This window comes from Anguilla rostrata, chromosome 17 (assembly GCF_018555375.3).
Source record: "Anguilla rostrata isolate EN2019 chromosome 17, ASM1855537v3, whole genome shotgun sequence".
NCBI classification, from domain to species: Eukaryota; Metazoa; Chordata; class Actinopteri; order Anguilliformes; family Anguillidae; genus Anguilla; species Anguilla rostrata.
In genome coordinates, this window is record NC_057949.1 from 13,329,560 (window position 1) to 13,343,014 (window position 13,455).

The window sequence follows — 13,455 nt, forward strand, 5'->3', positions numbered from 1 at the left end:
TGTTTTCTACGCGACATGACAAGAAACTTTTCAGACAAGTTTCTTCCAATCAGATTTCAATTATGTGATGTTTAATTAAAGCATAGTGGCTATAAGTCAGGGAATGAGGGTATATATAATTGTTTCTTAATTACATCCTTCGACAACCAACCTTTTGATTGCTCCTTGCCGACACCGGGGTCTAAAAATGAACATGGCAATTAAAGTGTAGCTTCTGCAATCAGAGAAGGAATCGGATCTGCTGAGCGTCGTTGGGTAGGGGGCTGGATAAATGAACAGAGCAGAACATCAAACGCATTAATTAAACATAACATCCACGGAAGAAATGTACAGAAAAGATTAAACGGAAAATGTAGGCCCTTTAGTGGATTATAGCCATCTCGCTTTTGACAGCCTGAGGAGGCTATTTTTTAAATTTGTATTCCTACTGCAATATTCATAGCTATATACATTACTGTGTACATGCGTGTGTGTGTGGGAGGTGGGGGTGGGGGGGTTAAATTGAAATTAACACAAAAAGGCCTTGGCCTAAGGTTCAGAGTCAAATTTTACAAAACAATATAGAAATAATGGAAATGGCTTGGTTTACAAATAAAAGACCATTATCCATACACTAAAGCTATGACTATTTCAATTTATAAAAAATCCAGTATTAAATACAAAGTTAATATTATAAAAAGGTTAATAATCTAACATATTGAACTGGACCATGTGGTCACACAAGTGGAGATACAATCTTAATGAACAGAACAGGCAGCTGTCTAACAATGGCAAATGTGTTCAAAGGGATTTGTCCCCCGACTCCTAAACAGCCAAAAAACATTTATTTTAATATTCACTGGGCTGTGAAAAGCATCCTGGCTCGTTCAGATAAAATTGAGAGCATTCAGGCTCATTCTTGGATAGTGAGCACATGCATATTTAACAAGTCACTGACAATTATTGATAATTAATGTAGATGGCTGTTATTAAGAAATTGTCTCGTCGGCACCAGTTCAGTTGTTGCATGACCTTGAGGGGTCGCCCTGTTATTAAATTCTCATCAGTGAGCATTAGTCATCAGCCAATAATACAAGTTGCCTTCTAATTGCCCATGGGAAGAGGAATGACACTCCCATTTTGGGTTTGACCAAACATTGCTCAGTGACGGATGGATGGATCGGTTGAGGGATGAGAATCACTGGCCCGAGATTCACTCACCCTTATGTCATATAAATTTTTCAGAGGCAACAGGATACGCCTCTCCACATCGAGAGGGCCATGTTCAGAAATGTGGAAAATATCAGAGAGACTTTGCTCAATTACACTTTACTTTTATATTTAGCGTTTATTTATTTTTGATTTTTACAGTCTCATTGAAATCTAGATATATTTTGCAACAGAAACATGCGAACATAAACATGTATGAAAATTGTGGACAGAGAAATACAATTCAGACGCACGTTAACTTTCAGCAGTCGAACAACATACAAAAGAAACATACAACATTAAAAAAAATTCATGTTTAAGACTAAACAGACTTCATTGACAAAAGATTCAGATTTTCAGTCTCTGCATGGTATGCATCTTAGGCGAAGAAGTCTTGAGACCTGAGGCCTCATGCATAAAATGGTTGTACGCACAGATTTTACCGTAATTTATCATTTATAAACTTGAAATTGTTGTGAGAATGTTCCAGACAAACTATTCCTTGTTGCTGTACAGCTGCATTGCAAGCACGAGACCCATTTTCCCAATCTCTCAAAAGCCATCACATTTGAAGAGTAAAAATTGTACATGAACGGGACAGCATAAATAGATCTATTATAACCTCTAAGATAACCTCTGCCTGTTTGGCTTTGCCAAGGTTAGGTCAGAATAGTGTTCACTGTGTGAACTAAACTGTGTTCTTGGTTAGAAATAGCTGTACAAAATAAGCATTGTATCTTACTGAACCTGTGTTTAGTAGTTGTGTATGACCATGAAATGCACTTTTTGTACGTCGCTTTGGATAAAAGCGTCTGCCAAATAAATGTAATGTAATGTAGATCCGTTCTGTTGTATAAACGAGGCAGCAATATGTGCAATATGCCAACAAAACATGCGATCAATACCTACATGCCTTTAATGTGAGTTGTATTGACATCCATAAACACTACAATCGTAAAATGGCAGCTGACTGGTCACAACGGGTTCCAGTCAAGGCGACTGGGGATGTGCAAAAAATCTTCTACTTAGGTCCGGCAGCAAGGGAGATACAGAGGAAAAGTCTGTAGATTCTTGTTCCTCAAAACCACTGTCGATGGGAAATAAACCAGCTTTGTTTATTTCACGGACAGTGGCTATCCACTGGACCTCTCGCAGTGTTTCAGTTGCTCGCTGGTGAACTGTTTCTCTTGTGCAAAAATAGTTTGTTTCCTCTCGCCTCATTGAAATTAACATGGTGAATGTGACTGGTTTTCTATGTAAAAGTTGTTTTTTAGATTGGCATAGGAAAGTTATTGAGTGACCAGATGCACTTACTTGCCTGTTTAGCTTCCAACGGCCTCAACACTAAAACACCTTTAAAAGACTAGATGCCTCTAAAAAAAATGATGCATTTGTCATAAGATGCTTATTATGCCTATTTGAATGATACCTCTACAGCAATGTGTTCTTATAATAACCAGATATTATCCAGTCTTGCTCATTCTCCACCCCCCAAGAGGAAACACTGAGGAGTTCATTCCAATTCTAGCGTGCAACCTAAGGCCTCTGAGATATTGAGTCTTAAATATCCAGAGATGTAATTTAAAGACAGCTCAATATGCCATTTAACTGAAATTGTCCATCTGCCTTTCAGTTAATATTCCATAACTACTAAAAAAACTTTTTTTTTTTTTTTTTTTTTTTTTAAATTAAAATTCCGGATTGCCACAAGTGATTTTTTCAGGTTTTGTCCTGTCACTCTGGAGATTTGTTATTTTCCCCGTCCTGGCAGTATATCCTGTTCTGTTACGGAGGCTAAACCCGATCCATTTTTCTGGGGTAGGGAATTTTTTTAAAAGACCTGTCAAGGTAAGCAAACTTCCATGACAAACAAGGCATTTCAGTCCGTTACTCTACGGGCTGGGCCGTGTGCGTAATTTAAACGGGTGGGTATTAGGCTGTCCGCCACGATGGCTTCGGCAAATGATTTACAATCCCGTTGGAGAAACAAAGGCGTCGGACACCGTTATTACTCAAAATCTTTTACTCGTTCTGCATGCTTATATGGAAAGGAGGTGGTGAAGTTAATGGAAAGAATGCAGTTTTGGAATCATGATTCATTTTGGAATGAAGAACATGAGTTTAATTTGAATGAAATTCAGTTTTATTTCTGTAAACCGGACAGGTTTTGAAGGTGTGTTCACAGTCCTATACTGTGCCCTACAGCCCTCATTCGGTGTCCTGATAAAGTATTTGCCCCATTCCTGATGTCCTCTATTATTACATATTTGTCACACTGCATTGTAATATGAGACTCAGGGAAACTGAGTAAACACAAATCACTTTTTTAAAATTACTTAATTTATTTAATGAAAAAAGTTACCAAACACCCATTTAACCCATGTGAAAAAGTTACTCAACCATTATCTCCAAATTGAGAACACCTGGAACAGTGGTGAATGGGCAGAGACAATGTGGTATGTTTGTCAGATAATTTATTGAAATGTATTCATATAGATGTGGAGAAGATGTGCAGACGCTCATGTGCGGGAATGGATAACCTACCACCACCTAGCAGACTAAAGAGCACACACATCAATGTTATAATTGACTAATACCTTTTTCCCCTAAACACATGTTTACAAAGCCTTTGCCTCTAATTTATTAGTGATATAAAATTAAGAGAATGTTAGCCCTACCAATTTTGGGTTGCTAACTTTATCCATTATCGTTATCTGTTAACATTAGCTAAATCTATTAATTTTGTGGAAAATAATGAGCTAACATGCCTTAACTCATGTTGTTCATTCAATTCAATTGTGCTAATAAGATGAAGAATACTGTTTATTTTACCTTCTTTACCTTAGAAATGAGCATCACAGACAGTCGAAAACACTGGCCCGGCTGCAACGTTTGGAACTACTGAGACTCTCCACAACTCGCCATTGCTCTAAAAAAATGGCCCATTGCAGCCAACGGAATTGACGCAACTCTATTTGGCTTTAGATTTAGAAATCTAAGCCAGGATCATGTTTTTAGAAACAGACACCAGCATGCATACCGGCCCTCCAGGACGAGAATCGTGAACCCCTTCATTAATATAATTGCCGACCCAGCATTTTCACCGATCTACACCCCTAAATGACTGATGGTAACCCCTGCATACAAGCTCTAATGACATGAAGAAAATAACAACCAGTACATATTGGTCCCATGATACTACGCAATATCTTTGTTTGCACTTTGCATCTTTGCTCCACATTTTCACAGTGGCCTCTTCTGTTTTTCATTAATCAGTCAATGCATCAATGATAAAGATGTGGCTCGACGGAAAAATCATTTTCATAAGTTAATCAATAAATAATTAATTTAATACTGAAACTACAGCTAACATAAGGCTTCAGCTAATCAGGATGCATTGTTAATAGTTCAGTCTATTAACAAAGGCAGTTTTAAAAAAAAAAACTTTTAAAAAAACATTACCCCAATTAGTATTTAAGGTACGACATTTAGCTGTAAAGTGCAATGACATTCAATGGCAAAAGCAAATTAATCTATTTTTAATAAATCAGACATCAATCTGTGCATATCTATAAATGCTATTTGTCACATCCCAGTCAGACCACCTTATCTCCATGTAATTCATCAACATTTGCCAAGAGGCTTTTGACATGAAGAGGTCCATTTTACTCATTGCTGAAATTTAGTTTGATACCAGTTGTTAAGCTCTGATTACAGAAAGTAACATATTTCAGCTTTTTCAAATGGACCACTGAAAGGAAAGGAATATTACTCTTCTGTATTGCTTTCTCCCTATCAATGGAAGAGACTAAAATCATGCTTTTTTTAAGCATTTTTCTCTCTTTTTTACAATTGAGGTCATAATGAGGTCGGATACTTAATAGTCTGGAAAAGCCAAGGGCAAAGTATAAATACACACACAAACAGATGTTCACATGCCCACACACATGCACATACACACAGCCACAAACACATAACCCATTACCAATGGCAAATATTCTCCATCATTTACTTCAGTGTACATTATTACTGAACTTTAAAACATTTCAATAACAAACCATCCATCCATCCATTATCCATACCCTCTTATACCCAGGCAGGGGTTGTGGGGGTGCTGGAGGAATACACCCTGGGCAGGCCGCTAATCTTTCACAGGGCAAACTCATTCACTCACACACTCATACCTACAGGCAATTTAGAGTCTCCAGTTAGCCAACCTGCATGTCTTTGGACTGTGGGAGGAAACCTATGCGAACACAGGGAGAACATGTAAACTCCACACACAAAGGCCCAGGCTGGATTCAAACCCAGGACCTTGCTGTGAGGCGACAGTGCACCACCATGCGGCCCAACTACAAACCAAGTAAACTTGTTTCAATGCATTAGTACCAAATGGTAACAATATGGGTAGAAATTAGTGTCACCAGAATTAATTTGAATTGCATAACTTGAATCTTTATTGCAGTATTTTGAATTCATGTGTAAACTGGATTATTGAATTTGAAATTGTAATTTGAATTGCATTACATGAATTTGTGAGCTTCAAGTTATGCCAGAATTCTAATATGCTCAGAATAATAAATTCCATAAATGTAACATGAGGCATAATTTAACACCAGCTGTGGTCAGAATTCTAAGCATATAAAGAGCACAAAAAAGGCTTTTGTTCATTTTGGTAGAAAACCTTTGCAAATACAAAACAGCAGGCCAAAACTGAAAGTCTTATTGTGACTAGCTTCACTTGACCTTCTAACATTGTCATCTGTGAATTCAGTGTCAGACACAGTGGAGAGGTTAAAAAAATCGAAGCTGTGGAAAGGGGGGCTGCAAATGTGAAGTAGAGGGTCTCACTGACGGAGAGGAGCAAGGTTACCGTTGAGTTGCCAACTGCGAAGCTAGTTGCCGATAAAACAGGTTCTTTCAAGTGATGAAAGTAGAGTGTTGATTGGGGAAGGCATGCTCAAGCGTCTTAGCTAGAAATGGTATCAGACGGACTCGTCGATGGTTGTGGATGAGAAAGAGATTAAGTGTGTGTTTCTTCAGCATTGGGGTTACACAACACTTCTTGAAGGATGACAAAAAAACAATCAATGTACAGAGAGGAGTTCACCAGAGGAAATAAGTGGCATCTGTAAGGGGGGGGGGGGAGAAAGTGGACAAACAGGATAGACGGAGAGGGTGTGGAAAGAGGAGAAGGAGGGCCTCAGGAAGGTAATTGGGGGGCAGAGAGAGTCGGCTCTGTTGAGGAACCGGCCGATGTCAGCGGCTTTCTCCTCCAAGTGGACGGTGAAGTCTACGCAGGCGTAGAAGGAGGCGAGGAAGATGTTGCTGAGGGAAACGGTGCTCTTTCCCGACTTCTAAAACGCCTGAGCCCATGAATGGATTGACACTGTGCCCTTTCAAGCATCGACTCAAAGGCAATATTTGCTGGTCACTTCCACAGCCATTAAACACAGTAAGAGGTGATGTAACTACCCGTTTTCAAAAATGAACAAAATACTTAATGCTGAATATCAACACGCTTACTGTGGCCATGTTAAGGCTTACTGCTTCCTTATTGTTCCCATGTGCACTATGAATGAGACCCTGTGTGGGATCTTTAACAAATAACACAAAAACCGTCTTGAGAAACTGGAAAATTATCATTTACACAGTGAGTCACTGATAAAAGCCTTCACTGGAAAATGTACCAATTTCCCCCTGTGGTATTTTATTTTATTTTTTTCTAATGGCCTTCCTGCAGATAAAGCTAAATAATGTTTTCAGTGTTTGTTTTTGCTGATCAATATCCCATGAAAAAGCTTTCAAGTCTTGAATTGATTGTCCTTTTCCTAGTTTCAGAGCATTTTTGCACATATTACCACTGTTTCATTCCCCTTCTTTCACAGTTTTTTCCATGCTAAGGGGCATTTTGCATTAATAACAAACATCTCCTGACATTGACCATACACCTATCCATTGCACATTAAGGCTATATAATGATGAAGTAGTTTTCAATGAAGCATCAAATCATCTCAATGAGTACATGGCTGTTCTGAATGGCTGCCAGCAGCCATACCACCATGCACACTGCACCTGCTGAGTGGCCAAACCTAAGCAAGTGTGGGCTTGGTTAGTACTTGGATGGGAGACCGCCTGGATGGGAGATCACCTGGAGAAGCTAAGTTGCTGCTGGAAGTGGTGTTGGTGAGCCAGCAGGGGGCAGTCTTCCATCTGGTTGAATAAACCCAAATACCCCAGGGCAGTGTCGGGGACACTGGGCTGTAGGAGATGCTGTCTTTCAGATGAGAAATTTAACCGAGGTCCTGACTCACTATGCTCATTAAAGACCAGATCCTCTCATCTCCGTAATTTCACTAGCAGCACTACCTTCATGCTTAAAAGTTTTCATTACGATATCTGGGGCTACAACTACATTTCAATCAATCAATTCAATTTGATATGATATACAACATTTTACAAAAGATTTGTCACGATAAGCTTCACAGGCCTAAACCTCCATTCAGTAAGCCAGAGGCAACAGCAGCAAGAAAAACGTTAGAAGGAACCAGACTCAGTAGGGGGGGCCCATTCGCCATACGTTAATGGTTCCATTACTGAAATGATAACGAGGAAACCCCCAGCCTTAGTCTATGAATAACCAGCAGTTATTTATTCATCAGTAATGCAGAAACAAAACTCTTGAATGGCAACTTGAGTTTATTTTTGATCATTTCTGTGTTATATCCTGAGCAACAAATGTAAGCAAAAAAAGGTGAGAGGAATGTTCTCACTCTAAATCACCTTGCAAATGTAATGCAGCTCTTTAGTTCTCAGTATAAAGTGAACGTCAAGCCAAATTTATTTATGAAAATCTCTTTTCTGGGAAGCTAACTGACATCATAACATTTTTAATGAGAAGTTTTTTAACAGGAATTTCTTTAGTGGCGCTAATAATATTAGCATTAAACTCAAGGATTTCTCAAAGTCGGCCCTCTCAACAATGCATGAAAAGGTAGTTTAAGAATGACCTTTTGACATTTCTGTCAAAATCCAGTTGATATTCTACTCCCCGAGAAAAAGAAAGTTGAGTAATATTTGAAACGGACCCTCGGGGAACGTGTGGACGGACATTCAAAGCACATGCTGAGAGACAGGGAGCTCCCAATAGGCCTGATTTGTGATGTCAGTACCTCAAACTATACGCTGTCCCGAGGTTCATTTTCTCATGGAAACGGACCCAGATTCCCTTTCACGGCATGATGTAACCCTCCATAATGGGCTCATTTATTCATCAGAGAGGCTCATTTGGTTTCCCTTGATATAAATGCCTGCAGCAGTCACTGGGACTGATGGGCACTCGCCTTGTGCTGCGCAGTCACGGAACCGACATGGCTGCATTTATATGATGCGCGATTCCCGCTGCTGGCAAGCTATCTGACAACTGTCACAGCTACATGCCATTCTGCTCTTGACAGATATTCCATCCATTTCACCAGTGTACTCCAGTTCTTCAGCGGAAAACGTCTCTAATGCTTCTCTCGGTTATTTGGTGGCGGGGCTGATGTATGGCTGTCGTGACGGCTTGTTCCGTACCTCCGTTGTATTTCACTGTAGCAAAATGCATTATCTTCCAGCTGGGTTCAGTATAGATTACAACCAGAAGGTAACATCATTTGTCTTCAGTCCAGAGTAACCATAGTGACCCTTGAAGGATTATATGCTTTCTTTAGCATATTCGTTAGGGAACTGAGTTTTTCCACTCCCATATTACATGATCAATACCCAGAGAGGGCATTGCAGTTGTACCCTTGAGCAAGTCACTTAACCCGAATTGCTTCAGCCAATATCCAGATTTATAAATGCACTGTATGTACAAAGAATGTTAGCTGTGTAAGAAGCTCCGGATAAGAGTGTTCTGCTAAACGCTCGAAATGTAAATGGAGACACAGCAGTAGTCTCCTTTAGGACCGTTCCAGCTGAAAGTGTTCCAGAGAGACTCGGAGAGACCTTACGCCTTATCTGCAAGGCAGCACAGCACTCTAGTGGCCGACTGGAGAATGCGTGTGCAGTTAAACCGTTCCATTAAACAAAGGTGCTTTGGTTCCCCGAGAGAGAATGCCTTCAACCGACTTCCAGATGTTTTGATGCAATTTCAATTAAACATATTGTCTGATGGCAACGGCAAACGTCGATCTGCGCTTGTGGGTTGCATCGTTCGGTCTAAAGAAAGAAACCCATTGAAAGTACATGAGGGATGGAAGAAGACTTGTGCTCTCTATTCAAATTATATCAAAAAGACTTGATTAAGCGCATCCCATTGGGGGGAAAAAAGACTTGATGATGATTTTTTAAAAAGAATATAGTGTAATAATCTCAAGAAATTGGAAGCAGCTTCCGTGCTGAAGAGGTAATTACCTCCCCACTGACGTCTCCTTCTGCGGTAGATGTCATTAAACACTACACAGAAACAATAAAAACAACTCTAAAAAACATCTTTGCTTCCTGTCGTAACTGTCAAGGGATTCGTCATCTTCTCAAATATCATCTTTCTTAAAAGAAACAGACATTTTTCACACTAATTAATGCGCTGTCAATTCATAATGGGGGCAGAAGGCAGCCATTCACCAGAAGTTAACCGTATACTTCCCAGTCTTCAATGAAGATAGATACACACAACTGGACTGATATGAATGTATGCAGATATGAGATATTGGTGAATTTAGGAGAGTATATTCATAATAGGTCTGTAAGGAAGACAATTTCAGGTACAGAGAGAGGCCTTCCATCTACAGTCTGGCTAGACAGAGATAAATAACGTTCATCCTGACCTTTAAAACGGCACCTGAATTGATTCAGCGTCGACCACAACAAAATGGTAGAATACATCTGCAATTGAAGTCTTATTTTTTTGATAATCTTGATCATTTTAAAACGTATTTGGGAAAGCATTTAAACAATTAGAGATGGTTTCAGAGATTTCAAATATAAAGTTACATTTAAAAGCTTTAATTTATGCTCTACAGCAAGATGCAAACATTTCACACTTTGTGAGATTTTAAAGGCACTGTATACCAAGCATCTGCAAAACAATCTTATGAGAGCAATATATTTAAGCTTGACTGCAATGTTGTTGTTTTTTTTTTTTTTTTTAAGAAAAATTGGTAACACTTTAATTATAGGTCTATACCATAAAGACATAACGCTGTCAGAGTGGCATAAAACCGGAGTGGCATCACAACCAGTCATAAGTATATTACAGCTTTAGACGGCATGACTAAAGTAACTGTCATTGTTTAAAATCGTCTTTGTAAAATGTGCTATGTAGCCTACGCTATGACAGTGGCATGACGTTTCTCACAAGGTGAAATACGATGTCATAGCTGGTAATGACAGGTATTATGTCATGCTTAAAGCGGTGTTTAGGCTTTCTGGCGTTTAAAGTGTTATCCGAATAATTTAACATCCACCTGAGTCACTTTGAGTTGTAGACCTACAGCATGACCCAGCCTGAATAGGCCAAATGAACCCTAACGGTTAAATTTCCTTTTCTCTTGATTTTCACCACACTAGACTTTAAACATGTCACCTCATCGCCTGCGCCAAATGCTCTCCCGGACTATTGAAGTGAGGCAGCGTTCGTGCAACAAGTCGCTACAGCGTTTCACGGCTGGTTGCAAGAGTGATCCTAACGGTCTTCGGCACGCCTGATTTGGCTTGAAGTGCCTGAAGTGCTGTGGAAGCGAATCGGTGTGCTGTTCCTCTTTGAAATCTATCGCCACAGTGTTTTCACGAATGCATTTTGCACTTTTTTTCCTCCATTCAAAGTTATTTCTACATCTGCGCTTAGCCTACCATGCAGCGGCGATATTCATTAAAAATATAATCTATGATCCTTTAACGTCTTACGTTCAAACATATTTCTGCACTTGGATGTTTTCGATGGGTCCATCATGGCAGTGGAATACTCCAGCAGCTAGTGATATGAACAGAAAGCCATGATGCTTGGCAGCAACGGATGGGAGTTCAGCCGACAGAAGGATGAGAAGCAAAGGGATAGAATATATTTTCGATTAAATCCTGCCAAGCATAATAATAATCATATCCGTAATTTGGCGCTTTATACACGGTAAACATTCAAGACTGTATTCTTTTTTTTTTTTTTTACTGAATTACAATCCCTATCCCACACTGTTTGACGAATTGATGCAGCGTGTTTCGAATCTGCTCGAATGTTAACCCGTTGAACTCCCTTACACAATTGCACCGGAGAACAAAATTTCATATACAATAAAACTGTCTTTACAATCTGTTGAACATCAAATTTTAATGATAAATACCTGTATCTCTCTAAAAAGGAAAAGCGTTTACTTTGTTTAAAAAAAAAAAAATTAATTTTTTTTTTTTAAAAAAGTATTTTTTGCACTTAATTGGATCAGTGCTAAAGCAGTGAGGCACACTTCACAAAAATGAACCAGTTGCAAAAAGAAAAAGGGATCCAATGCTGTTCACCACGAGACAAACATGTTTTAATGTTTTCCAATAATTTCAGGGCACCCATTGTGTATCCTGGTTTTCAGCTGAGCCCACATAATTAAATTAGGTTGAGCTGTGTGTTTGGTGTTTCTACTCTACTAGGCTACATGCCCGCCCAGAGGTAGATAAGTTGTGGGAAGCCTTTGGGCAGGTTCATTTTGAGACTGAACTGAATAACAGAAAATAAATGAATGGTCCGTGGGCAATGGCAATGATTTAAAACTGAAATGATGTTTGAAGCTGCAGCATGCTAATTTTTCCATTTCTCTCTTCGCATGCAATTCAATTGATGAATTCAACAAAGTGGCTAAAACCTTTAAGGCCTTCAGTTTTCAAGTCTGGGCATTTGTGTGTGTGCGTGTGTGTGGTTATTTAGCTCTTTATTTTATTTTACAAAAGTATGGATATGGTAAATGAAATGTTCAAATAAATAAAACACTAAACTTCCTATTCCAGTCAACATTGTTTTCTGGTGGGTGGCAGTGAGTCAGGTGGCACGTCCTGAGGCAGAGCAGAAGATGTAGGCTTGGCTCGATCCCCGCAAAAAAAAAAACAACATACTCAAAAGAAAGTGGTTTGGAGTAGAGCAAGGGCTGACATTCTTGCCCTGTGTCTCGAGATCCACCTCAGACTATACCTGCAGTGAAATTAAGCCATTTCTACTTGAAATGTACGAATTCCAGAAAAATGTTGACAAAATATATAAGGTTCACACGGGGGCCAGGCAAGGCCAGCTGACGTAGGTGTGCTTATGCTTTAATAAATCACATACAGAAAATTATCTTGCTCAATGTATACTCCTGACCCAGTCGTGATGATATATCATCAATATTTTCATATTATAAACTGTCATGTTTACCTTTAGTTTACCATTAAATCAGGCTTTGGCTTCACAGCTTGTTTCACAAATACCTTTCTACTGCTTGGAAAGGCCCTACCTTCACAGTAAAATCTTAAGTGACAGAGTGTGTTTGAGTCCACAGTGGTTAAAGGTACTTTATCAATGTGTGAAATTGGAGAACCAACTTTGGTATAACCTCTGAGCATTTCATGTTGATAGCAGAACATTGAGCCAATGATCTGGTTGCAGCTGTGCTAGAGGCGTGTCCTCGGTGCTGGTGATGGTTTCTGAGCTCTAAAAATGAAGCTATCCAGCCAATGACTGCAGCATAGGCATTCGTCTCCTCCAATGGCTGCCTTTTCCTACACTGCAAACCGCGATTTGAATATAGACTTAAATTTGACACCTATTTGATGTTTACCTGCTAGGCCTGCTTTGTAGACACGCCACTTGGTCGTCAGGGAGCTGGTTCTTGTAACCTGAACATTGCTGGTATAAATCCTTGGCAGGATATAATATGTTGTCAACACTTAAATGCTTTTCTTAATACCTGGAAGGCAGACTTAAGCCATAACTGTTGTACAACTTTGAAAACGATAAAAAAACCTAGTTGGAACCAGTGTAGCATGATGTTTGAACCAACTGAATTTCAGCAGTGACTGGAATGTATGTTCCCACAATTTAAAAAGTAATTAGTATGTTGGGCCGGGCAATGCTGCATACGTTGATCATCAATAGCTGCTGCGTGTCCAGTTAGTCTGCCATGCATTTACTTAACAAATTAGATTATCGACAGGACACATTCACGCATGGTGAATTCTGCTTAAGATGTATTTTTTTTTATTTCTAAATGTCTTTTTTATGCCTACATCAGGGCATAGTGAGACACGAGCAACTGCTGAACTGGCACA